General features: G+C 45.2%; 1 protein-coding gene across 1 annotated transcript in view; it reads left to right on the top strand.

Moving 5' to 3' along the window:
• The first annotated feature begins 32 nt into the window (after nt 1-32).
• The window catches only part of LOC110073493 (thymosin beta-12), a 53,556-nt gene continuing 29,565 nt past the window's right edge, over nt 33-24,023 (top strand). Inside the window, 3 exon segments of the mRNA XM_078385708.1 lie at nt 33-285; nt 5,528-5,632; nt 12,982-13,127. The gene's annotated coding sequence lies outside the window, so the exon portion shown is untranslated.

Raw genomic sequence — 24,023 nt, 5'->3', positions numbered from 1 at the left:
GCCGCGGCCTACAGAAGAGTCAAGGTGCGTAGAACAAGCTATCGATATTCCAAGTCGCCGGTAGGTGGCAGTAATATGGCATCCCTCCCTGTCTCGCCATTGACTACAGTACGTACTAGAAGCAGCGGCAATGGCTAAGACGAGTGGGTGTGGTCGGCCGGAAAGGAGGAAGAAAGGACTAGAACCGGATGGTAACGAAGTGCTATATGGGAAGCAGCAAAGGTTTACAAACGTTATGTCACCGCTATGGCGGAGTTCTTGTATTGCCTGACAAATATTCAACAGGTGGGTGCAGCCTTCTCTGCAGGAATGACAACTCATGCCATACTTTTTCTTTAAAAATTGGTTGTTTTCTTGAATTAATGCCTGCTACTAGAAACCTAATCGGGCTCAAGGCATTTTTATTCTCACCTTGGGACACAAGGGTAGGTGCAAATGGCTTGTGTTTACACGAGTGCAACTGATTTAACAGTGTTATGCTCTGAATTAAATATGTTGGTTGCAACTTTATTGAGCAAAAAAACTGGTGGTTTTGCAGGAAAACCTGTTTACACAAGTTGAGCCTACAAGAATCGGCCTTATCACAGTAACAGGTCGGAGGATTTGTGACTGGCTCAACAACTAAGCCTAGAATGTGACAGAAAAGATAAGAGTTTTCTCCCATGGATGTAGAAAGCAATTTCATAGGAATCTGAAACGAGCATGGGGCTAAAATTAGGACTAGCAGAAAGGGGTGAAAAGCACAAGTGTTAAAATGCCTTAACCATCTACCTCTGACTTCCTTGCTTCTCATCCTCTATAATTATAATAGCAGTATTACTGCCCCGTTCTCGTCTCCAACAATTGTCAAGTCCACTTGACAATTGTTAAGACACTTTCTTACAAAAGCAGGGAAATTGCAATTAGGAAGTACCCAGGATAGCAAAAGAGAGGTTACCTACCTGTAACCATGGTTCTTTGAGTGGTCCTCTGTGAATCCACACAAATGGAATAAACAGCCTTTGGAATAGCTTCCCTTCTGAGATTTGTATGGCCCTTTCGCTGGGCATTTTCAAAGGCCAACTGAAAACCTGACTATTTCGGCAAGCCTTCCCTCCAGCCACCTCTTGATTTATTTTGTTCTTTCATCTTGAGTCCTTGTCTAGTGATGTATTATTTGTTTTATATTTTAAATGGTTTATTTTATATGTTGTTACCCGCCAAGAGTAGTCAGTTGACTAAATGGGCGGGGTACAAATTCAATAAATAAATAAATTGATTTTACTGCGCCTGCGCAGGACTCCTTGGAATATTCTAGAGCAATAATAACGTGGGCAATAATGCCCCCCAGGGGGCGATTTCATTTTTCAGGGGGCGGTAGAACAAAAAGGGGCGGTGTGGGGGCAAAAGAACAGAAGGGGGACGGTAGGGGGGCACTGGAGCGAGCCAAACCTGTGAAGGCGACTGCAGCCGCAGTGCTGGCAGTAGATCTGGTGCTGCTGCTGCCGCCAGATGATCCAGCTCTTTCTACCTGCCACATCTCGCCTTTCTCCTTTATGGGAGCACTGAGTGTGGATCGGGTGGAAGGAAAGGGTCTCTTGGGTCCTCATCCTCACCCCGTGAAGCGCTGCCTCGCACCCGGGTGGGGAGGGAGACAAGGTAGGTAGGTAGGTAGGTAGGTAGGTAGGTAGGTAGGTAGGTAGGTAGGTAGGTAGGTAGGTAGGTAGGTAGGTAGGTAAGATATCACCGCAGGGAGGGGGGCGATGATAACTTCCTCAATGGCTCAAGGGGGCGTTTCTTTCAAAAAGGTTAAGAACCCCTGTTCTAGAGCTTAAAAGGGCGTGATTAGTAGCACGTTGCCCCGTGGTGCATGGTCCGCCTGCCCATAATACCTCAATTACGAAATGTCCGCCCTGTCACACCAGGTGACAGACAGCGGGGAGGATGGGCGGGATGTGTGGATTTACTGAGGACCACTCGAAGAACCATGGTTACAGGCAAGTAACTTCTCTTCTTCGTGGCCTCTGTGAATGCACACAAATGGGTGACTAGCAAGCTCACTTATCGGAAGGAGGGCCGTCACGACAACAATGAAGTCAGCACAGCTTTTCCAAAACATGCTTCTTTTTTGGCCCTGATGTACAGATGATAATGTGTCACAAAGGTCGAGGGTGTAGACCAAGTGGCCGCTCGACAGATGTCAGGGATCTCAATGCCACGCAACCATGCCATAGACATAGCCATAGCTCTCATGGAGTGCACCTTTAGCATCTCTGGCGGAGTCTTGCCTGTCAAGTCATAAGCCAAAGTAATGACAGAGACACTCCACCTTAAGACTGTCTGTGAGGAGGCAGGAGAGCCCTTTCATGGGCCATGGAAGCACACAAAAAGTCTGGGGGAAGTGCGGAATTCCTTAGTCCTGGAAATATAGAATGCTAAGGCACGACGAACGTCGAGGGAGTGGAACATGCGCCCAATATCATAAGAGGGATTAGGAAATAATGTTGGAAGAATTAGAGGTTGATTAACATGGAAATCAGAGATCACTTTGGGAAGAAAGGACACATCTGGATATAAGAGAACTTTGTCAGGATAAAATTGAATGTAAGGGGCATCAGCTCGAAGAGCGCTTGCTTGCTCGACACGCAGAAGTTATAGCCACAAGGAACAAAGTCTTGATAGAAAGAAGTTCAGGATGCATCGAAGCCATGGGCTCAAACGGTGGATGAGCAAGTGCACGGAGAACAACCTGGAGAGACCACTATGGAAGTGGAGGTCGTGTAGGTGGGCGCATGCTCTGCAAACCTCTCAGAAATCTCTTCAAAGTAGGGTGAGAGAATAAACGAGAGGCTGCCAGCCCCTCAGGCTGATAGGAAACTATAAAAGAAATATAAACTTTCAAAGTTGAATGAGCCAAACCTTGGTCAAACAGATAATGAAGGAACTGGAGAAGAGTGTCCAAAGAGACAGGAACCATGGGTAATTTTCATGATACAACAAACTTGATGAAAGCGTTCCACTTATACAAATACAGTAATTGGGTAGAAGGCTTCCTAGCCCTATTTAAGACTTCAACCACATTGGGGGAATTCTCTATGCAGTGAGGTGTAGAGAGTCGAAGTCGGGATGACAAATCCGACCTTTGTCCTGGGTCAGAAGGGACGGTTGACGAGGTAACTTCAGGAAGTCGCTAGCCATGGCTCTGAGAGTGGTGAACCACGGTTGTTGAGGCCACCATGGTGCTACTAGAATGGCATTGGAGTTCAGCTGACGGACCTGACTATCGTTCGCTGGATAAGTGGAATGGGCAGAAAGAGATAAAGGGGACTGTTGCCCCAGTCCACCATGAAAGCGTTGCCGAGAGAGTTCTCTCCTCTTCCTGCCCTTGAGCAAGTACCTGCTGCATTTGGAGTTGACCTGGGTGGCAAGGATGCTGAGAACTCGAATCTCCCACCGACTGCAGAGAAGAGCGAAGACGGTGTCATTGAGGGCCCACTCGTGAGTCTGGGTGGTAAGACAGCTCAGACGGTTGGCGACCTCGTTCTCTGTAGCCACGTGAAGGGCCACCGGAAATACATGGTGACCATAACACCATTCCCATAGCTGAACCGCTAGATATAGAAGATTTAAAGAATGGGTGCCGCCCTGTTTGTTGATATAATACAGGGTGGTCATGTTGTCCATGATGACTTGGACTCCGCAACTAGCTATGAGAAGATGGAAGGCTCTGCAGGATTGGATGACTGCAAGCAACTCCAGGTGATTGATGTGCAGCAGTCTTTCTGAGCTTGACCACAAAGCATGGATCTTTCAATGACTGCAATGTGCACCCCATCCTATCTGACTGGTGTCTGTTGTGACCTGTACCGTGAGCTGGAGAGGCCTGAATGGGCAGCCCACCAGGATGTGAGGGACAAAGGTCCACCAGGTAAGTTGGCGAGCTAACTCCGGGATCACCAGTAGACGCTTGGAATGATGGTCTATCAGAGGGTCGAACTGGGATAGGTATCAGGCCTGTAAGGACCGCATCTTCAGTCTCGCATGTTGGAGTACAGACGTAGTTGAAGCCATCAGACCTAGCAGGTGTTGTATATGGTGAGCCGTGACTGTGGCACAACGTCAAAAGGGGTGAATGACTCGCCTTGAGTATTCTCTATGGAGGGGTAAACACCCTGGCTACGATGGACTCGAGATGCGTCCCAATATAATCCGTGGTCTGAGATGGCTCAAGACAAGATTTTATGTAGTTTACTTACAGGCCAAGATCTGCCAGAGTCTATAGAACAATGGTAGTGTCCCTTCGGGCTTCGCTGCATGATCGTGCTATTATCAACCTATATGGTAAGTGTATATATATGGTAATATTGTGATGTTGTGCAGACAAAGATAGGCAGCAACTGGAGCCAGACACTTTGTGAAGGTCCTCGGAGCGGTGGACAGGCCAAAAGTAAGGGCACAAAATTGGTAAGCAATGTCCATGAAGAGAAAACAGAGATATTTGAAACAGTGTTCATGAATTGAAAATATGGGTCCTGGAGATCTATAACCATGAACTAGTCGCCTGGTTGAAGCAGAGGGACGACTGATTTCAGAGTGACCATGCGAAAATGCCTCAGATGAATGTAAGTGTTGAGAAGTCACAGGTCTAAAATGGGACGGAGACCTCCATCCTTTTTGGGAACCATGAAGTGCAGAATGCAGCAGCCAGACTACTTAGTGGAGTGAAAAAATACCAACATATCTCACCCACTCTGGCCGCATTGCATTGGCTGCTCATCTGGTTCCACATCGACTTCAAAGTGTTGATGCTTACGTACAAAGCCCTAAACGGTTTAGGGCCTCGATACCTGGCAGAACGCCTACTCCCACCAAGATCTACCCGTGTCACTCGTGCGAGCCAGGAGGTGACGCTGAGGAGCCTAACGCCGAGGGAGGCCCGGAAGGAAAAGACAAGAAATCGGGCCTTCTCGGCGGTGGCTCCTCGCCTCTGGAACAACCTACCTCCTGAGATTCGTGTGGCTCCCTCGCTGGGTATCTTTAAAAATCAATTAAAAACATGGATGTTTCGGCAGGCCTTCCTTCCAGTCAATCCCTGATGCCCTTCTTCCTCCCTTTGTTTGCTCCCAGTTTTTGAAATATCTATCTTTATGTTAAATTGTTCTATGTATATTTATTGTCCTATTTTTATGCTGTTAGCCGCCTAGAGTGGTCTTAACCGACCAGATAGGCGGGATATAAATGAAATAAATAAATAATAATATATAACGTGAGTAGAAACTGTTCAGAACATCTTGCAGAGGCACTCTCTGGATTGCATGTTTTTAAAGGAATGTAACCACGTCCTCTAGAGCAAGTGAGTACGTTGTGGGTCTGACATGACCAAGAGGATGAAGCTCCTTGAATTCCAATAGGTAACCAAAACGTATGATGGCAAGCAACCAAGTGCCTTTGGTGATGGTGGGCCACTTGTTTGAAAAAGGGAGCCAGCTGGGGATGGCGGGGATAGCCCAGGAGAGGAGTCAAAAATATTGTTTATTTTTTCTTGTAGGGTGATGGAAACCTTGTCTGCGTTGAGCAGGGACCTGGGACCGGAAAGGAGGAGCAGAAGAGGAAAGCTGAGAAAAGTTGGATCTCTCAGGAGCCTGAGCCAGAGGTTTGTAAGGGCAATAGGGATGTTGGTGTGACTGATGGAAAGTGAAAGGCTTACTGTTACATAACAGCACTGATGTTACCTGTCTGTCATGGGTTTGGAGGGAAAGTTCCATCCTATGGGGAGTGGAAGGCGGGACATCAGGAGGAGGGGCTGTACTGTATAAATATGTGATGCCTGTGTGGTGAAGAGTAGATGCTGAGACAGACTGTGAGACACTGGGTTGGGACGAAGCAGCAGCTGGGGAAGAAGAAGCTGTTGTGGGAGTCTGGGTGTCTGACAGGGTACTACTGTGTGTCAGAGTACCAACCTGATAAGTTCAGGTGTCTGTGGGTTAGCCAGAACTGATGGGTTCAGGGTCTGTGCTTTAAGTTAAAGGTTCTAGGTGAACCAAACTGTATGCTTGTGTGTGTGAGAATAAGCCACGTTACTTTATTTTATTCACCTGATTGTTTTATTTACCCTGTTTGTATTTAAAATAAACCTTATTCTTTTGTTGTTTAAAAATCCATCCCTGGTCTGTGTGACTTATTATAGGGAATGGTTGGTGGCAGCTTAGTGTAACTGTGTGACATATCCCAGTAGGTCTGGGTTTGTCACATTGATTGGTGTCCAGCGTGTGGGATACGACTGGTCCAGTTGTCCAGCGGTCCAGCAAAGCCTTGGCAAGTGTGCCCAGAGCAAGGGGGGTCTAGTCAGGGACAGTCTGAGGCGCGTAGGTAATCTTCTAGGTGTACCTCACGGGGAGGTGCACTAGTAGAAGAACGTGCCAACTGGGGAGACTTAGATTAAGGTGCTCTGAGGCAGCCTAGTTTTGGCGGGAAAACGCTGAGGCAAAACTGCGTAGCAACAGCGAGCTAGCTTGCCAGCTGAGAGGCCCAGCAGAGGGGGGTAGGCTCTGACTCGATACTGTTGCAAGTAGTGCTGAAGAACAGCAGCAATCTCTATAGGATAGCTGGTTCTGAGGCAAACAGGGAAAAAAGTGGTCGTTTTATTTTGAGGCTTGACTTTTTAAAGCAGCCTGTTCTGAGGGGGGATTATGCCCTTGACTCGAAGCCAAATGGCCGAAATGAGTGAAGTGAAAGACCCCCAGATTGACCAAGGTTCTGAGGAGGAATTTGGCTCAGTGCAAGGTGACAGCACAGGAGAGCAAGACCCAGAACTCAGAAAATTGATCCTAGCCCAACAGCATGAACTGAGGGTGAGGGAAATGGAGGAAAGGTTAGAGAGAGCGAGAATGGAGAGGGAAGAAAGAATGGAGAGAGAGAGAATGGCGTTTGAATTAAGAAAACTGGAACTGATGAACCAGAACAATAATAACAATAGGGATTCTGAGGGAGGCCAATTGTCTAAGGCTGACCTGAAGAAATTCCCTGTGTACCACAAGGGAGATTGTCCTGAGGTGTTCTTTTCCTTAGTGGAAAGAGCGTTTGTGGACTTCTCAGTGAGGGAAACTGAGAAGATGACCATCATGCGGTCTTTAATCAGTGGTAGCCTGGCTGAGGTTTATGCCGAGATGCCTGAGGAACTGATGAAAAATTTTGCAGAGTTTAAAAAACTGGTGTTTGCAAGACATGGGATAAATGCAGAGCAGCTGAGACAAAGGTTCAGGTCCCTCACCAAGAAGCCAGAACAGACTTTTACCCAAGTGGGGGCCCAATTGGTGAGGCTGCTTGAGAAATGGCTATCGCAGGAGGGAATAGAGACCTTTGAGCAGCTTAAAGACTTGATAGCCCTGGAACAGTTCTATTCAGTCCTGCAGGGGGAATTGAAATTCCAGGTGAGGGAAAGGAAACCGAAATCTGTGGCAGCAGCCGCAGAGATCGCAGATTTTATCTCCCAAATAAGAAAGCCCTTGGGTGAGGGGAAATCTGTAGGTAAACCCAAAGAAACCTACAGCAAGTACTCTCAGGGACCAGGGAAAAGCCAGCAAGGGGGAGGGGCCCATGGTGAAGGGAAGCCCTCAGGCATGAAACCAAGCCCTCAGAATTTGGAGGGAAAACCCAAACAAGAGGAGAGAGAATCAAAATACACCAGAAAATGCTATTTCTGTCAGGGAAAGGGTCATCTGATCTCAGAGTGTGAGAAATTGAAGCAGCTAAAAGGAATGGTGCCTCAGAATTCTAGTGGGACCAAGCCAAAAGCTGTGTTCTGTGTCCAGAAAGAGCAAGGCTCAGTGTCACAGAGGGAGCCTGTTGCCATAGCTACTCAGTCTGGAACAGCTACCTCTGCTGATCAGGCTGAGGAAAATGGTCCTCTGGTGGAGGTAAAGCGCTGCTTGCTGATAAAAACAGATTCTCAGTTGTTTGAGACAGCAGGGGTGGACGTAGGAATACTTGACCGTCAGTATAGGGGGCTGCGGGACACTTGTTCCCAGGTAACCCTGTGCCATCCAGATATCATCCCTAGGGAGTTTATAATCCCAAATGAGAGCATGAAGGTGGCAGGGATTGAGGGGCAGGTAATCTCTCTGCCAGTAGCTGAGGTACCTGTCAACTTTCAAGGCTGGAGGGGAGCTTGGCGCCTAGCAATTTCATCGACTCTGCCAGCAGCCGTGCTCGTGGGAAATGACCTGGCTGAACATGTGAAACGGGTGCTAGTGATTACACGCTCACAAGCCACCACAGGGACAGTTCAGGGGGGTAATGATGAGCCAGAGACGGAAGCAGGTGGGGGAAGTTCAGAAGCTGTGGTGGAAACCTTAACCACAGACAGCAGATTTGGACAGGAGCAAAAGGCAGACGCCACTCTCCAAAAGTGTTTTGAACAGGTGACTGACGCCCAGCTAACACCTGAAACCCCAGTGAGATTTCTGGAGAAAAAGGGGATTTTATATAGAGAAACCCTGAGGAATATCTCAAAAGGGGGAGATGGGATCAGAAGTCAGCTGGTGGTACCTGCAAAGTATCGCCCCATGATCTTACAAAGGGGTCACTCTGACATGTTGGCTGCACACTTAGGGGTGAAAGGGCCCCTTGATTTGATCAAACAAAATTGGGAGCAGATCACCCAGGATGACCCACAAGACGTTGTGACTTACATAGACACCTTGATGAATGACCTAAAGCGAAATCTAGAGCTGGCAGCAGAAAACCTGCAAGCGCAGAAGGTCAAACAGAAAACATGGTATGACCGCAAAGCTAGAGAGAGGCACTTTGACCCAGGGGAGGAAGTGCTTTGGCTTAGGCCCTGCAGAGAGAATAAGCTGCAGCTCAAATGGGCAGGACCATATAGGGTCATTTCCAAGATGTCAGACCTGAACTACCTAATAGAGCAAGAGGAGAACCAAGCAAGGAGGGTGGTTCATGTGAATGCCCTAAAACCCTACTACAGAGGGGAACAGAGGGTTCTATTTGCTATAAAAGCAGCTGAGAGTGAGGAAGCTGAATTACCCTTCTGGGAGGGTAGAGGGGAAGTAAAATACAACCCAGAGGAGGTAAAGATCAGTCCCGCACTCACCCAAGACCAGCAGCAAGAACTAAAAATGCTGCTTAATAAATATCAACAGGTGTTTTCCAACAAGCCGGGGATAGTGAAGGGAGTGATGCATCGGATCCACACAGGGGATGCACCCCCGCAGGCAGTATCCCCATACCGAGTAACGGGACCCTATAGGGACAAGGTGCGGAAGGAGCTGGACGAAATGCTGAGGGAGAACATAATCGTCCCCTCTTCTAGTCCTTGGTCCTCTCCGATAGTCCTTGTGGACAAGCCTGATGGGAGCATTAGGTTTTGTGTTGATTACAGGAAATTAAACCGTGTAACCACTCCTGATGCCTACCCAATGCCCAGGCTAGACAACCTGATTGAAACCATAGGGGGTTGTCGGTTCATCTCATCATTGGACCTGGTAAAGGGATATTGGCAATTAAGAATTGATCCCAGGGATCAAGAAAAGACTGCCTTTTGCAGCCCTTTTGGTCTCTATGAGTTTCGAGTCCTGAGCTTTGGTCTCAGAAATGCACCAGCCACATTCCAAAGGCTGATGGACCAGACCTTGGCAGGGCTCAGTGACTTTACAGTGGCCTACATTGACGACATAGGGATCTTCAGTAATACCTGGGAAGATCACCTGATCCACCTGGAGTTAGTGCTGCAGAGGTTAAGTGCAGCAGGGCTCACAGTAAAGGCCAGCAAGTGTCAGCTGGGTAGCCCAGAAATAAAATACTTGGGTCACATGGTAGGGGGAGGAATGATAAAACCCCTAGAGGCCAAAATAGAAGCTGTTCGTGATTGGCCTAGACCCAACACCAAGAAAAAGGTCAAATCATTTCTTGGGTTGGTGGGCTACTACAGAAAGTTCATCCCGAGGTTTAGCGAGATTGCGGCTCCGCTGACCGATCTGACGAGGAAGAAGGCTGATGACCGCATCCCGTGGACCAGCGACTGTGAGGCGGCGTTCCAGAGGTTGAAGGAGGCGTTAATCAACTATCCTGTCCTGCGTGCTCCAGACTTCGACCGGGAGTTTATCATCTACACCGACGCGTCTAACAGCGGGGTAGGAGCAGTTCTGTGCCAAGAGGATGAGAATGGTGACCAGCATCCAGTGTCCTACCTGAGTAGGAAGCTTCAAAAAGGTGAGAGACATTTGGCAACCGTGGAGAAGGAGTGTTTGGCCATAGTCTACGCGATCCAGAAGGCCAAGCCTTACATCTGGGGAAGACATTTTATTCTGTGTACTGACCATTCACCATTGCAATGGTTAAAGACAATGAAAACCCACAATAGCAAACTTATGAGGTGGGCTTTAAACCTACAGGACTATGACTTTGAAGTGAAGGTGGTCAGAGGGTCAGTGAACTGTGTTGCTGACGCCTTATCAAGAAGACCTGAAGATTGAAGACGGCGAAAGAACATGGACTATATGTATATAATGAGAACAAAAAGTTAAAATGTACCTGGTTTTAAATTGGTTTGTATTAATAAAGGTAAAATTGATGTAATGCATATGGTAAATGTTTGAAATGCCTATTTGCTATGTTTAACTTGGAGTGTAAGTATATGTAAGTATTATCTGGTATGTATAAATGTTGTTGTGTATTTTATGCAGGTTGTTTTTTTGGTGAAAAGCACTTTTAGCTTTCCCCCTACAAAACAACTTTTAAAGAGGGGAGGTGTTACATAACAGCACTGATGTTACCTGTCTGTCATGGGTTTGGAGGGAAAGTTCCATCCTATGGGGAGTGGAAGGCGGGACATCAGGAGGAGGGGCTGTACTGTATAAATATGTGATGCCTGTGTGGTGAAGAGTAGATGCTGAGACAGACTGTGAGACACTGGGTTGGGACGAAGCAGCAGCTGGGGAAGAAGAAGCTGTTGTGGGAGTCTGTGTGTCTGACAGGGTACTACTGTGGGTCAGAGTACCACCCTGAAAGGTTCAGGGGTCTGTTGGTTAGCCAGAACTGATGGGTTCAGGGTCTGTGCTTTAAGTTAAAGGTTCTAGGTGAACCAAACTGTATGCTTGTGTGTGTGAGAATAAGCCACGTTACTTTATTTTATTCACCTGATTGTTTTATTTACCCTGTTTGTATTTAAAATAAACCTTATTCTTTCATTGTTTAAAAATCCATCCCTGGTCTGTGTGACTTATTATAGGGAATGGTTGGTGGCAGCTTAGTGTAACTGTGTGACATATCCCAGTAGGTCTGGGTTTGTCACACTTACATCATTGATTGTGTTGGTATCTGGGCTGTTGAATGGAGTAAGAGCTGGCAGTCTTACGAATTTTATGCAAGTTTTCTATTTTGAAGCAGCGTCAGCCATGTGGCAAGATGCCAAACGCTGTTGTTTAGCCAAAGTAGTGGCCTCAAGGTGGGTGTTCAGAGCACTGGTTCTAATCTCTTCCAGAGCAGCTTATTCCACAGTTGCCTGTGGTAGGCCCCCATTACGGCCTGATAGTTTGAGACCCTCATAATGAAAGAAGCCAGAGAATATAGACAACCCAGTACGTCCAGTTTCCTTCCATCCTTGTTAGTAGGAGTAACTGAGTCCCTTCTCGGGACTGATTTGATTGCACAATAATAGAATTTGGTGGTGGATGTTTGATTAGGAACGCTGTATCAGTGCCGTGAGTGCGGTAGTGATTCTCCACCCGTCTCAAGATCTGTAAGGACATTGATGGTTTGTCCCAAGATTCCTTAATAAGGTCCAACATGGCTGGGATGAATGCCAAACTGAATGGAGGAGATTTTTCTTGATTAATGTCATCAAAGACAAAATCATGTTTGGGAGGAGATGGCTGTTCAATGTCCAGTCCCAACTATTTAGCCATGCGAAGGATGAGCTGTGCGTAAGAGGTAAAGTCCTCAGATGGAGATGGGGGATGAACATCTGCAACATCAGAATCTGGGGTTGGCAGGTTTGATGGGGACTCCCTGGATGACTCAGAGGAGGGAACATGATCAGAAACTGTTGATGCCAAAGATTCTTCAGAGATGGAAAGAGCTGGAGAGGGACAGCACTGATGACGTTGAGAAACAGAAACAAGAGGGGTTGGTGCTGGAACCTGATGGTCGGAGTGGGATCCAGACAGAGAAACAGATTGGTGCAAGGTCAAAGCTGTCGGTACCATACAAGAGTGCTGTTTAGATGGAACAGATTGGTGTCAAGTAGACTTGTGTCAAGACTGGATAGGGTCATGACAGGGTACTTCTGCACTAGTCAAATGGTGTTTGGAAGATTTCTTAGACCTTTGCACCATTGGAGAGGGCTCGCAACTGGCTCGGTGTTCACTCTGAACAGGAGGCAGCAACAGCGACGGAGATTATTCGGAAGGGGCATAAGCATATCGAACGTGTTTGGGACGCTCATGATACTCAGGAACAAACCTTGGGTCATACTGGTCAAATCAGTATCGGTGGCGATCACCATGTCCAACAGTGTCATAAAGGAGCTCTCCATATTCAGGAAGAGCATGACGTTGAGTTGGGCGTGGAACAAAGATTACCTCCCGGTACTGCGGGGATGGAAAGCTGTGACACTGCTTTGCTTCCTCTTCTGGGGAGGAGATTACGATACTGATGTCTCCGAATTCAATAGATAGATCACAGTTGCCCGCCCGGTCGAAACAGGGCTAAAATGGGCCAAGGCCGAGCTGGATATATCAGCCTCAGAATGGCCATGACTTGGCGACACGCTCGCTATGGAGACCAAAGTTTGAGCCCGAAGAGGAAGACTCGATTCCCCTGCTTCAGAAATGTATCCTTGGTCTGGGATGTCCCTTGATGATTCCTCCAAGATGGGAGATGGGAGGGAGACATGGACAACGAGCGGCTCACAAGGCTGATGAGGTTTAGGAGCTCGCTTTGTTTTCTTTTGTTTGACCTTGTCTGTATCCTTTTGCTTTTTGCCAGATTGAGTCTTCACCGACACTGAAGAAGCCTTTGAGGTTGACATCGATACCGATGGTGATTTAAGCTTGGAAGCCTTGGTAGAAGACCTTGGCAATGGTGTAGGAGCCAACAGGATGGAAGACTCAGATTGAGACGGTGGAACTGGGGTAAGTTCCATTGTGGGGCTGGTTGGCAGACTGGAAGGTGCCAAAGATTTTTTCCCACAAATGGGACCTCAGTCTTTTAAGCCAGAGTTTTAAAGCCGGTTTTGTTAGCTTTTTACACTCGACAAGTGTGAGTTTGGTGACTCTCGCCCAGACAAAACAAGCAATGATTGTGGCTGTCAGTAAAAGTTACTTTATTGGCATATGTCGTGCAGCGCTTGAAAAGGCCTGAGGAGGCTATTAAATAAGGGCGGGAAGGGTGGAAAATAAAGAAAAATAACTCACAGGGAATGTCCGTAAATGAAAAACTTGATCAAATTCATAATCCAAGAATCAAAAAACCATAAAGCAGTCCAAAGATCAGAAAACCGTTAATCACAAATAGCTCTAGGAGTCAAAGAGAAGTCCGATTTCAGCGACGGCTAAAAGGAACTTAAGTATTACGGGCGGGTGGGAGGAGGAGCTTCGTCTTGGTGAAGCTAGCAGCTCTCGGGAATAGCTCCCGGGAAAAGCTAGAACCACTTCGGTCTGGGACCCTCCCAGAAACGGGGGGCCGAGGAAGAGTCAGGAGAGACCCTTCTGCAGCAGTTGGTGAGCCACAGAAGTTAGAAGATTGGGCAGCAACTCGATTTTTCTTTCTTCTGGAAATTCACAGCACAGACGAAGACGGGCGCCATTTTTGGCAACTAGCCAAAGACAGCTCCGTTCGCCGAGAATAAGCAAACAGAAGCACGGCGAAAGTATACATCAAAGTAAGTGGAAGCCCTTGTTCTATGAAAAACCTCATTAAATAAAGAACAAGTGATTGTGTGCAAATTTATGAACAAATGAGATAAGGAGCGGCATTTCTAGCATACCAGCTTTACTCAAGCTGAAGGTCGAGTCATCTCTAAAGGAATAGCCAGGCAGAAATAGCTCGTGTCTCCATTAAAGGAGGAAAAATAACTCTTGAAGAATCAACTGACAGGCTTTGAAAAAATAAATTCTGTTGCAAGCTGTTCACTTTGGACCCTTTTCCTCTTTGGATATATATTTTTAGACTGTGTGGGACTCTGCTTTCCGTGGATAATGTATTTGCCGGGACTCTAATTGCTGGACCTCCCTTTTCGGGGGAGGAGAAGGAAGTCTCTGGAAGTAAAAGGGAGAAACGGACTGTGAGCTGTGAAGTGGGGGCTATGTGGTTTGAACTGAACTGGGATCTTGACAAATGACATTCTAATAATAGAGTCTTGCTGGGTGAAGGTTAAAACAAACTTGGAGAAGAGAAAAGAAGGGAAAAGAAAAAGCAACCGGTCTGAAAGTTATCAGCGACGTGGAAAAGGACTGGACTACAAAGACACTTGAGAGATTTATGTTTTAGATTCCATCTCTTATTTGAATGTACCTGCTATCTTATTGCTAATATTGTATAGTTGCAAGGTGAAATATTAGAAATATTGGATGTGTATTGGGGTAAAGGGGAGATGGAATTTTAAGTGAAAATAGTAGAAACAGAAAATGGAACCTCCCCCTGAGAAAATTACAGATCGGTGGCTAGACTGGAAAACCTCTTTTCAGATGTCACTGTTGCAAAAATTCATGCAGGTAAATTATTATATTGACCAGATGGAAGACGTGATTGGAGGCTCTAGGGGAGGGAAGGTAGCAGAGGTTAAATTACACCAAAAAGAGATCTCAGAACCGGCTGTATTGATGAAGATATCAGATAATATACAAGGGATGGAGGGCCACCCAGTAAGCGATGTAGCGATAGCAGATAAGGAAATTGAGGTTGAAAAGCAAACTTTGAATGATATTGTTTCCCCTTTTAAAATATGGAAGAAAAAAGAGTCGCAGAAACAAAACAAGCACAGGGAGGAAAGGGGAGGGGAGAGCAGAATTTATATTATTTTGGGTCTGTTGAGTGTATTCTCAAGAAAAAAGGAGGGTGAAAGAGGGGATATATTTCACAATTGGCCTTGGTGTTCTGATGCTGTGGGAATAACATAGATTTAAGCTGTATTACATGTATAAGTTGAAAGCTAAAGAGGTTAATACATAGACAAAATAGTCAAAAGAAGAAGAAGAAGAAGATGAACCTTTATTGGAACATGAATAGATTACATGTTTATATACTTGATATGAAAGATTGAATGATTATGCATTTGATGTTTTCTTATTCTCAAAACCCTTTTTCCATCCCCCCCACTGCCCTTTGCCTTTTGTATTCCTTCCCCATTACCCAATAATTTTGAAAATAAAATTTAAAAATTAAAAAAAAAAGTATTACGGGCGGGTGGACCATGCGCGCCACCGGGCAATGTCCTACTAATCGCATCTTTTTAAGCTCTAGAATATTCTGAGGAATCCTGCACAGGTGCAGTAAAACCCATTTGTGTGGATTCAGAGGCCATGAAGAACTGATGGACATCAAAGTGGCTCAATGGCTGCAATGACATGGGGCACCTACAGCATTTATCATGCCTTAAGCAGCAGAAGTGGACTTTGCCCAATGTTCTATTATACATATTTACACATTTAATATTTATATGATTGAAGATGTAGATAAAAGTACACATGAAGTACAGTTCTTATAAGTTTTGTGTTTGAAGTTGTAATATTGATGTAGAAAGGCTTAATGTATGCCTTTCTAATTAACAAATAATGAATGACTTTCTGCTTTCATGCAAACTTATTCAACAATAAATAGAAATAGCGTGACTATCAGCTGTATTGTTTACTATTTACTCATTATTTTCAACCACATTACAGTGGCAAGTATATTTTCCTGTCCATAAATCTGTCTCAGACTAAGATTTTTAGACTACAATCCTAAGCATTCATACCTAGAATGCTGAACAGAAGAGGACTGATTTCTTTTGGTGAAAGAGGGGAAGTTCTGTAAAGCGATCATATCAGACCAAGATGTTCATTAATTTTAATTTTCCTTATTCACAACAATATTAATGCAAGAGATTGTGACTTTCTATTACAATTGTCTGATGTACCTTGGAAGCAGAAGTGATCAAGGGAGTAGTTAAGCTTATTTGCCTGACTTCTACAGAAGAGTTACTACCGTTAATAATTTCAATACGCATCACCCTTCATAAACCCAGCTTTTGAGTGAAACCTTAATTCAATATTCTCTCTCCTTGAGCTTCCATAGGGCAACTTTTTTCTCCTCAAACTTTCAATTTAACTTCAAGATGCTAGGACAAGTGTTTCACAGGAACATAATCAAATAACTGCAGATGTGTACAACCCACATATGAAGCTCAGCAAATGTATGTATCAACTACCGTGTTTCCCGAAAATAAGACAAGGTCTTATATTAATTTTTGCTCCAAAAACACATTAGGGTTTATTTTCAGGAGATGTTTTATTTTTTTCATGTACAACAATCTACATTTATTCAAATGCAGTCATGTCATCTTCTTCTGGTTGCTGCACAATGGTGGGGGGTGGGGTTTCACTTAACTAGGGCTTATTTTAGGGGTAGGGCTTATATTATGAGCATCCTGAAAAATCATTCTATGGCTTATTTTCAGGTTAGGTCTTATTTTCAGGGAAACAGGGTATTGTGATTCACCACTGTGCAAAATAATACATTGTTTTATCCAAGGCAATCTGTGGAATTTCCATCACTGAATATCAATAAATTAGAATTGCTTCAAGAAACATTCCTTCTTCCTGCCATGTTACGTTTATCATTAGACGATCCAAATAGAAAAGTGAGGACTTCAAGTATTGGAACTCAAGTGCACAGAAGCACCAGATGATGAGCAATAAGATAAGATACTGAAAAATGTTAGGAAGTGAGAGGAAGAGCGGCAAACAGATGAAAAGCTATGTGGCCCAGAAGAATAAAAAAATCAACAGCTGACAGGCCAGAGAAGTGAGAGGCTGTCTGAACCTTCAAGCAATATAAATATAACAACACAGAACCCTGGATGGAATACAGGAAAGCAGAGTGGCATGAGACTGTGGCTGCACACACAACCCTTTCTGGAAGTGAACATGACAAAAAACTGCATGCAGCTTACATTACTGAGAGTCAGAAAAAAAGGAAGCAGATAGTTGACCATGGACTTCACCTGCTGTCACAGAGAAAGAATACAGGCACAATGTGTTGGACAGTAAAGGAACAGGTTATCTAGCACATGTGTTATGAACCGCTAGAACAAGTAAAACGCATAGAATTCAATTACAAAAATTAATTCTAATAATGAAAGTCCAGCCCAAGAAGACTAGGGCAGCAACATACATGACTATCATAGTTTTTTCTTAAAAGGCACCAAAATACTACCATTGTAGAGTAAATACATGGCGGTCATTTACATATCAGAAACGTGATCGTGCACATATATGCATTTGTGCAGCCAAATGAACATGGCACAGAAGACTAACCCACAGCTATCTAGCACATTCTCAAGCAAGTTCCAAATTTACACAATTTACAGACTGCTACAAACTGGTCATTTTCATAGAAGTATGCATGGATAGCTGGCATTCATTGCCACTAATCCTAACTAATATAACCTCTGATCAAAAAAAGTATTTGGACTGGAAAGTTAGAATAACACTTAGAAGTGTTTTCAACTAATTTGTAAATAATGTGATGGCACTCTGATATTGCTTGTATGGAGGAAACAAAGTTTGCGGATTATCACTATGCAGAGGCAGCTTGTACAACTCAAAACTTTTTTAAAAAAGAAAAACAGTACAGTATTAGGTTGTTTGTTACATTTAGATCTTTCTGAGAGCGTTCTTTTCAATTAATCATGAAGTAGGTTTTCTTTCTTATTTGTATTACAGATCATGGCAGCCTTGGGACTGGCTAAAACTGATGTCCCATTATTAAGAAGGACTGTTTACTAAACTGTTTACTAAAGAATCACTTAAAATGCAAACTAACCAACATCTATAATTTGATCTTACAGGACACATGCCATTCATTCATTATCCACACAGGTTATTATCACAAATTTTGCTTTCTTAATCTTCACTATTCAAGCAACATATGAAACTTCAATTTTCCATTTGACAGAGAGTTAAAAAATTGCAGCAGAAGTCAAGTATAGACAACAGAACCAATAGTTAACATGTTTCTTCTTAACTTTTGCATTCATCATTTTGCTGGTTAAAAAAACAAAAAAATTACTGGAAACAAATGGAAAGTTCCTTGTGTTGGAAGCAGATTCCGGAAATCAGATCTCTCAAAACCTACCCAATCTGAAGTGCCTATTTGAATGTGATTCCATTAAAACAAATAATCTTTTAAGAACATGCCAAGAACAATCTGAAATGAAATTAAACGTTCTGACAGTTATCTAACTATCTCAACACTTCTGCACTAACTGACCTTTACTAACTGACCTTTACAGCCGCTTTCTTCCATCCCAAACAATGTCCTCATGCTCCCATTGTTCCTGGCATTATCTGTATTACTTTAAAAGTCTGTTTCTACTAAATTGTGCTTTCCTTTTCAACCAAGTTATTTTTTTTAAAAAAACACAACAATCTACACTGACTTTCAAAGTATTTTTATTATGTACCCTGATGGGGGAGGTTCATTAAAAATTAGTATTAATAAAATAACAAGATATATGCTCCTACATTTTTAAACACCCCTACACCTGGGTCTGGGCACCTGCCCAACCTCAGCACTCCACACTGGGAAATCCATAAGCTCCAAAAAGCTTACCTGAAACAGGCAGGAGCATACGTTTCAAAAAAATACTTTTAAAAATGAAAGTCAGATGGCTACAGCTTCCTCCAATAATGCCCCCAATACTTGTGAACAGTATTTCTAAATATAAATGGCTTTAGAGTATAGAAACGTTCTGGAGAAACCAAGATGAAAGCTGCAGTTGTTAGTGGCCTTGTACTTCCTATCCCCATGCTGCCTCAAGCCACCTATCCCTCTATTTCAACACAAGTGTACTTTGTGAAGAACACCAGGCTAGCATTTAAGGGATGAGACTGAAGATACTGGCCAAAATCCTGTTGATTGGTGTAATAAATTGCACTGGAATCAATGTAAATTTTATTATTGTTGTTGTTGTTGTTGTTGTTGTTGTTGTTGTTGTTGTTTGATTGATTGATTGATTGATTGATTGATTGATTTATACCTCACCCATCTCGTATACTGTATTCTACCACTCTTAATGAATCAACTCCTTCATTCTATTCATTCAAGCAGGCCTATGCAGTGACTTACTATGCTAAAGTTGCACCTAGAGGAGGCCCATGTGAAACAATGGGACTCACAAAGGAGCTGACATCAAATCCCCATTCATTCAGTGGGCCTACTCTAGTCTGGCTTAGTACACTAAGCAACAGCATCTTGGCCACTGAATGAATACTTTCAAGCCTGGCACTGACACTACTTAGGCACATGAAAAACAACTGAATAATTGAAATTACAGTATACTTGCTATTATGACATTTTTCAATAAATTTGGTTGAGAACGGAAGGCCCGAGTGACAGAATGCTTTCACTTCTATAAAATGTATATTCACTTCAGTGAGTCATACCAGAGTTATGTCTCACCTGCTCTGTTTATAACAGCTGGCCTCAGGTTCTCTGAGAGAACTCTGATCAGCCACAATGAGGACTCTTGCAGTAACCTGACAATTAGCAAATTTTATTCAGTATATGCTTTTTATGGACTTCAGCCCATATCTATACATGCACTGAGGAAGTGGGCAGAAGTCCATGATAAACCACCTAGTGTTTACAATGCCACAATGTTCTCTTTCTCGTTTTCCTACAATACCTTAATATAAATGGATGGATTTATTTTTTTTAAAGTCTGGTTACTCCTGACATGGAGCAGGATTTTAATCCTTCCCAAGCACGCACACTGTCAGGCACTGCAAGGGCACAACGACAAAAACCACATATCTGAAATGCCGGTTGTTGATTTATTCGTATCCGTAACTATTTGAGCTCTTTTCATAAATCAACAACATTCCGTCCCTACCAACAGCAACAGGCATGACCAACCAGGGTTCTTGCGACCGTTCTCCTTTCTAAAGAAAGCCACCACGACCGCTTGCAGCCCAAGTTAGACACTTTGAATAAGCAAAGTACAAACACAACCGGCGCGGTGCCAAGACGCCCTAAATCCCAAAATGAGGTCCCTCTCTACCGCCCCCGCCCCCCCCCCCGCGATCCTTTCTTCTAAAACTCGGGATCAAAAATCCTCCTGGCCAAAGCAACCCCCCCCCCACTACCACCACCACGACGATGCGGGGCTCGTCCCTGCAGACAACACACCCAGCGCAAGCCCGCCGCCCCTTCATCCAACGCTCCCCGGCCGCCCCGCCTCAGAGCGCCCCCCTCCCCCCCACAGCCCCCCTCCCTGCCGCCCCCCCTGCTCGCTCGCCCTGACGCGCATGCGGGGTACCAGCGCCCTCACCGTTGCCGGGCGACTCTCCCTTCGGCCCTCAGAGTCACCAGCCGGTCCCTTCGACGCTTTCCCTTCGAGGGCCCGGCACGGACGGGCCTCGCTCGGCTCTTCAGGGCTGGTCCCTCAGCGGCGACAGCCGGCGGTAACAAGCGTGAACCTGCCGTCCCGGTCCCGGCGCCGCCCCTTGAGGCCTGATTTAAAAAAAAAAAAAAGAAAGAAAAACAGAACCGTTTCCGACGCGCGCAAGCGCGCGCGCACGACACCGAGGGGTTTTTTTTTCCCCTTTTCCCTCCGCCTGTCTCCTCGTAGCCGGGGCGTTTTTTCCTCCAAGGCTCTCCTGCCGTAACACTGAGAGGAGCACTAGTGGAAAGGAAACGACGCGCTCCTGCTACGCTGAGGGTGGCTCAAACCAAGGCCTGCCTCTCTAGGAAGTGACGTATCTTAACGGGGCCGGGCGGGGGGGGGGTAGATTTGTCACTTAAAGTGGCCGACTTGCTTTGAGTGGGAAGATGAGCTTGAGTGTGACGAGAGATGCTCAGGCCTACTTAGTGCCTTAAGGGTTGAAGGCCGGTTCACAGTAATAACCATCCAAAATGGCGTTAGGGACGCTTTGGGCGTGTAGTGTAAATAGTTTGGCTGCTTAAACTGCCCTAATTAATTCATTGATTAAATCATGGTTTGGTATTGAGCCTTATCTGAAATAGTGGGGTTTACAGAGAACTAGCATTCCTTGATACCACGGGCATATTTATCACTGGCTCCTTCGAAAGTGTTGTAGTCGCCCTCTAACACTATTTTCCAGGTGGACCATAAATCCCATAAAACCATTGTAAGCCTGGCACAGTGGGCATCAAGACATGTGGTAAGTGTCAGGTTGGGGAAGGTAGTCCGTCTTCAATCATGGGATCCTATCTTATAACTTGGGGAACATGGAAGGAGGACACCCCCCCTCCAAGAGTGTGAAGGCTGCCCATTCTGGGGTTAACAAATAAGCATTTTATTATTATTGTATCTCACTCCGTGCACCGCTTTTATTCCCATTGCTTCTTTTATTCCCATTGCTTCTTCCACAACGCAGCAATTGTATTTAGTTTCAATACAACTTAATTATTGTAACGTCTTGCACATGAATACTTGTGTAACTTTATGTATCTGAATGTATCTGTATCTGTATTAGAAACTGCTTTTACTGTAGACTGACCCTGACTTAGATCTCTTCTGACTCTTGCCACAATCACACCAGGGTGCTAACTTTACAAACACACCCTTGCATATCAAAACACATAGTGCCTCAATGGCCTTCCATCAATCTGCTAGCTGAGAGATATCGCCCCAAGGAACAGAACACAGTACTTTCACTTCCCAAAACAACAGGCCTGCTCAGAAGGCAATTAAGGAGATAATTGGCACCCTTGGTATGCGTAGGGAGGAAGCTAAGGCACTTCCATTTTGACACCAAGGGAAGAGCTGTTACTTGAAGGCCATATACGAGATGTAACAATAAACAAAACGACAGAGATAAAACGAATATCTGGGTACTGTCAAATCAGACACATAGTCGCCATCTGAGTAATTCATAACCTTAAGGCCAAGGGGGCATGCGTATCATATGCACATTCAGGTGTAGCCAATAAGTCAGACCCACAGAACATTTAGGGCCAATGGGCATAGAGATCCAAAGTTTCGGGTTCAGGACACCAATCAGAATCTAACTGTTTATGGCCCTTTGTGTGTATTCCTATAAAACATCCATGCACCCGTGTTTCGGGGCTCTTCTCTGCTTTTAAGAGATTGGGCCCCAGCTGTGTAATTTAATAAATAATTGGCATTCTATACAGCTGGTTGTCTCGTGTCTTAGTCTGCTGCCTCTGCCGGAGAATCAACCCGATTTTCAGGGTTAACATTTGGTGCATTGGCCGGGAAACTCCGGTGAGTTAACTACTCCTCAACGTGAGGCACAGACACTGGGTCCCGGACCTTTGACGCCCGCCACTCGCCCTCCACGGTGAGCTTCCAGAAAAGGTGCTCTTCGTGAACCATAAGATACGGGAGACTCCTGAAAGATGGTAATCCCGTGAGGCCTGGGAAAAAGCGTTTGATAGCCACCCTTCACTGCCAAGACGCCCCACCTGCTTGCCGAGGCTCCGGCCCGTGACGCTTGAAAGGTGAACGCAAGTGGGCAGTGAACAGGGCTTGTGAGTGATACGAATGGAGGAATGTGTGACAGCTCATCGAGGCTTGAGAGTGGAGAGTGATTGCCCCAGGCGCTCTAGAAGGGAGACCCGGCCGGGCAATAAGATTCTTGCTAGGCACGAGTCACCAATATGGGTGGTTCCTGCGCTGGTAAGGCACAGCAAACTCGGGGGACGCTCCTACGCTGTGTACTAAATAATTGGAGGGGACTCGTGGGAAGAAGGTCCGGGCTCAAAAAGAGACGCAAGATCAAATTATGCACTCAAATTTTGCCTACTGCAGTTTCTGGCAGAGGATGCAACAAAGGGGGGAAGGAAAATCATCTGGGATAGCAGGCTGTTTTGCTTCAGTATCAGCCTAGCCCGAAATGTTACAAGGGAAACTTAAAGTTAGTTCCTCTGAGACCAACAACATCCTGTATGGTTCTATGGATTATGTAGTCCCCCCCCCCACCGACCTGCAAGTATAAAGTTTTAGTGGCAGGTCCTAACAAAGATAAGGAAACAGAGAAAGACAAAGCAAGCGAGACAAAAAAACAAAAGAAAAAAAACTTGCCAGATTCAGTAACAGGAGAGACATGGGAACTTCCCCTCCCTCCTCCTCAGCAGCCTCAGAAGGGGGGGGGGAGCCACACCAACAGTACAGCCCGGAGGAGGCAGGTTTCTTGACTTCACCTCCAGCAATCAGGAAAAAAAAAACCAGAATCACACACACACACACACACACACACACACACACACACAAAAGACACTAGGGGAATTGCTGACTATGGAATCCCACAGAAAACATGCAGGACAATGGAAGATGCAGTATGTGGATTGTTGGCAGAGTACGTGTTTGAGAAAGGAAGGCTTCAGAGTTGGGAAGCGCAAGTTGAAACCACAGAGGTGAGTTATCTGGATTTTTTTTTTCCCTTCTATTTCCCAAGTCCCCCTCCCAGATACTAAATGGGGCTGGTGTACATTTCTAGGTATAGTGGGATTCTGAAATAAATATATATCTGGATTTCAAATTTTCCTGTTTGGGCATCCTATCTCTATGAGGCACTTAAAAGGCTAAGGGACAGAGTGGGAAGAGACTCCATGCATGATGAAGGCTTTCCAGCTCCTAAAGCAGAGGCTACCCTCTGCCCCAGAACGGGCTGCCTGACACAGAACAGCCACTTATTTGTTCATGAGTGAGACAGCATGGCACTGGGAGTCCCCATGCAGATGATTGGCAACTGGCGAAGGCCTGTAGCTTATCTCTCAAAAGTTGGACATAGTGACCAAGGGCTGGCACTCATGGTTACAAGCTGCGGCAGCTGCTGTCC

Source organism: Pogona vitticeps, chromosome 2, assembly GCF_051106095.1.
Source record: "Pogona vitticeps strain Pit_001003342236 chromosome 2, PviZW2.1, whole genome shotgun sequence".
Classification (NCBI taxonomy): Eukaryota; Metazoa; Chordata; class Lepidosauria; order Squamata; family Agamidae; genus Pogona; species Pogona vitticeps.
Note: the sequence above shows the minus strand (reverse complement) of the source record. Positions and strands in the feature narration are given on the sequence as shown.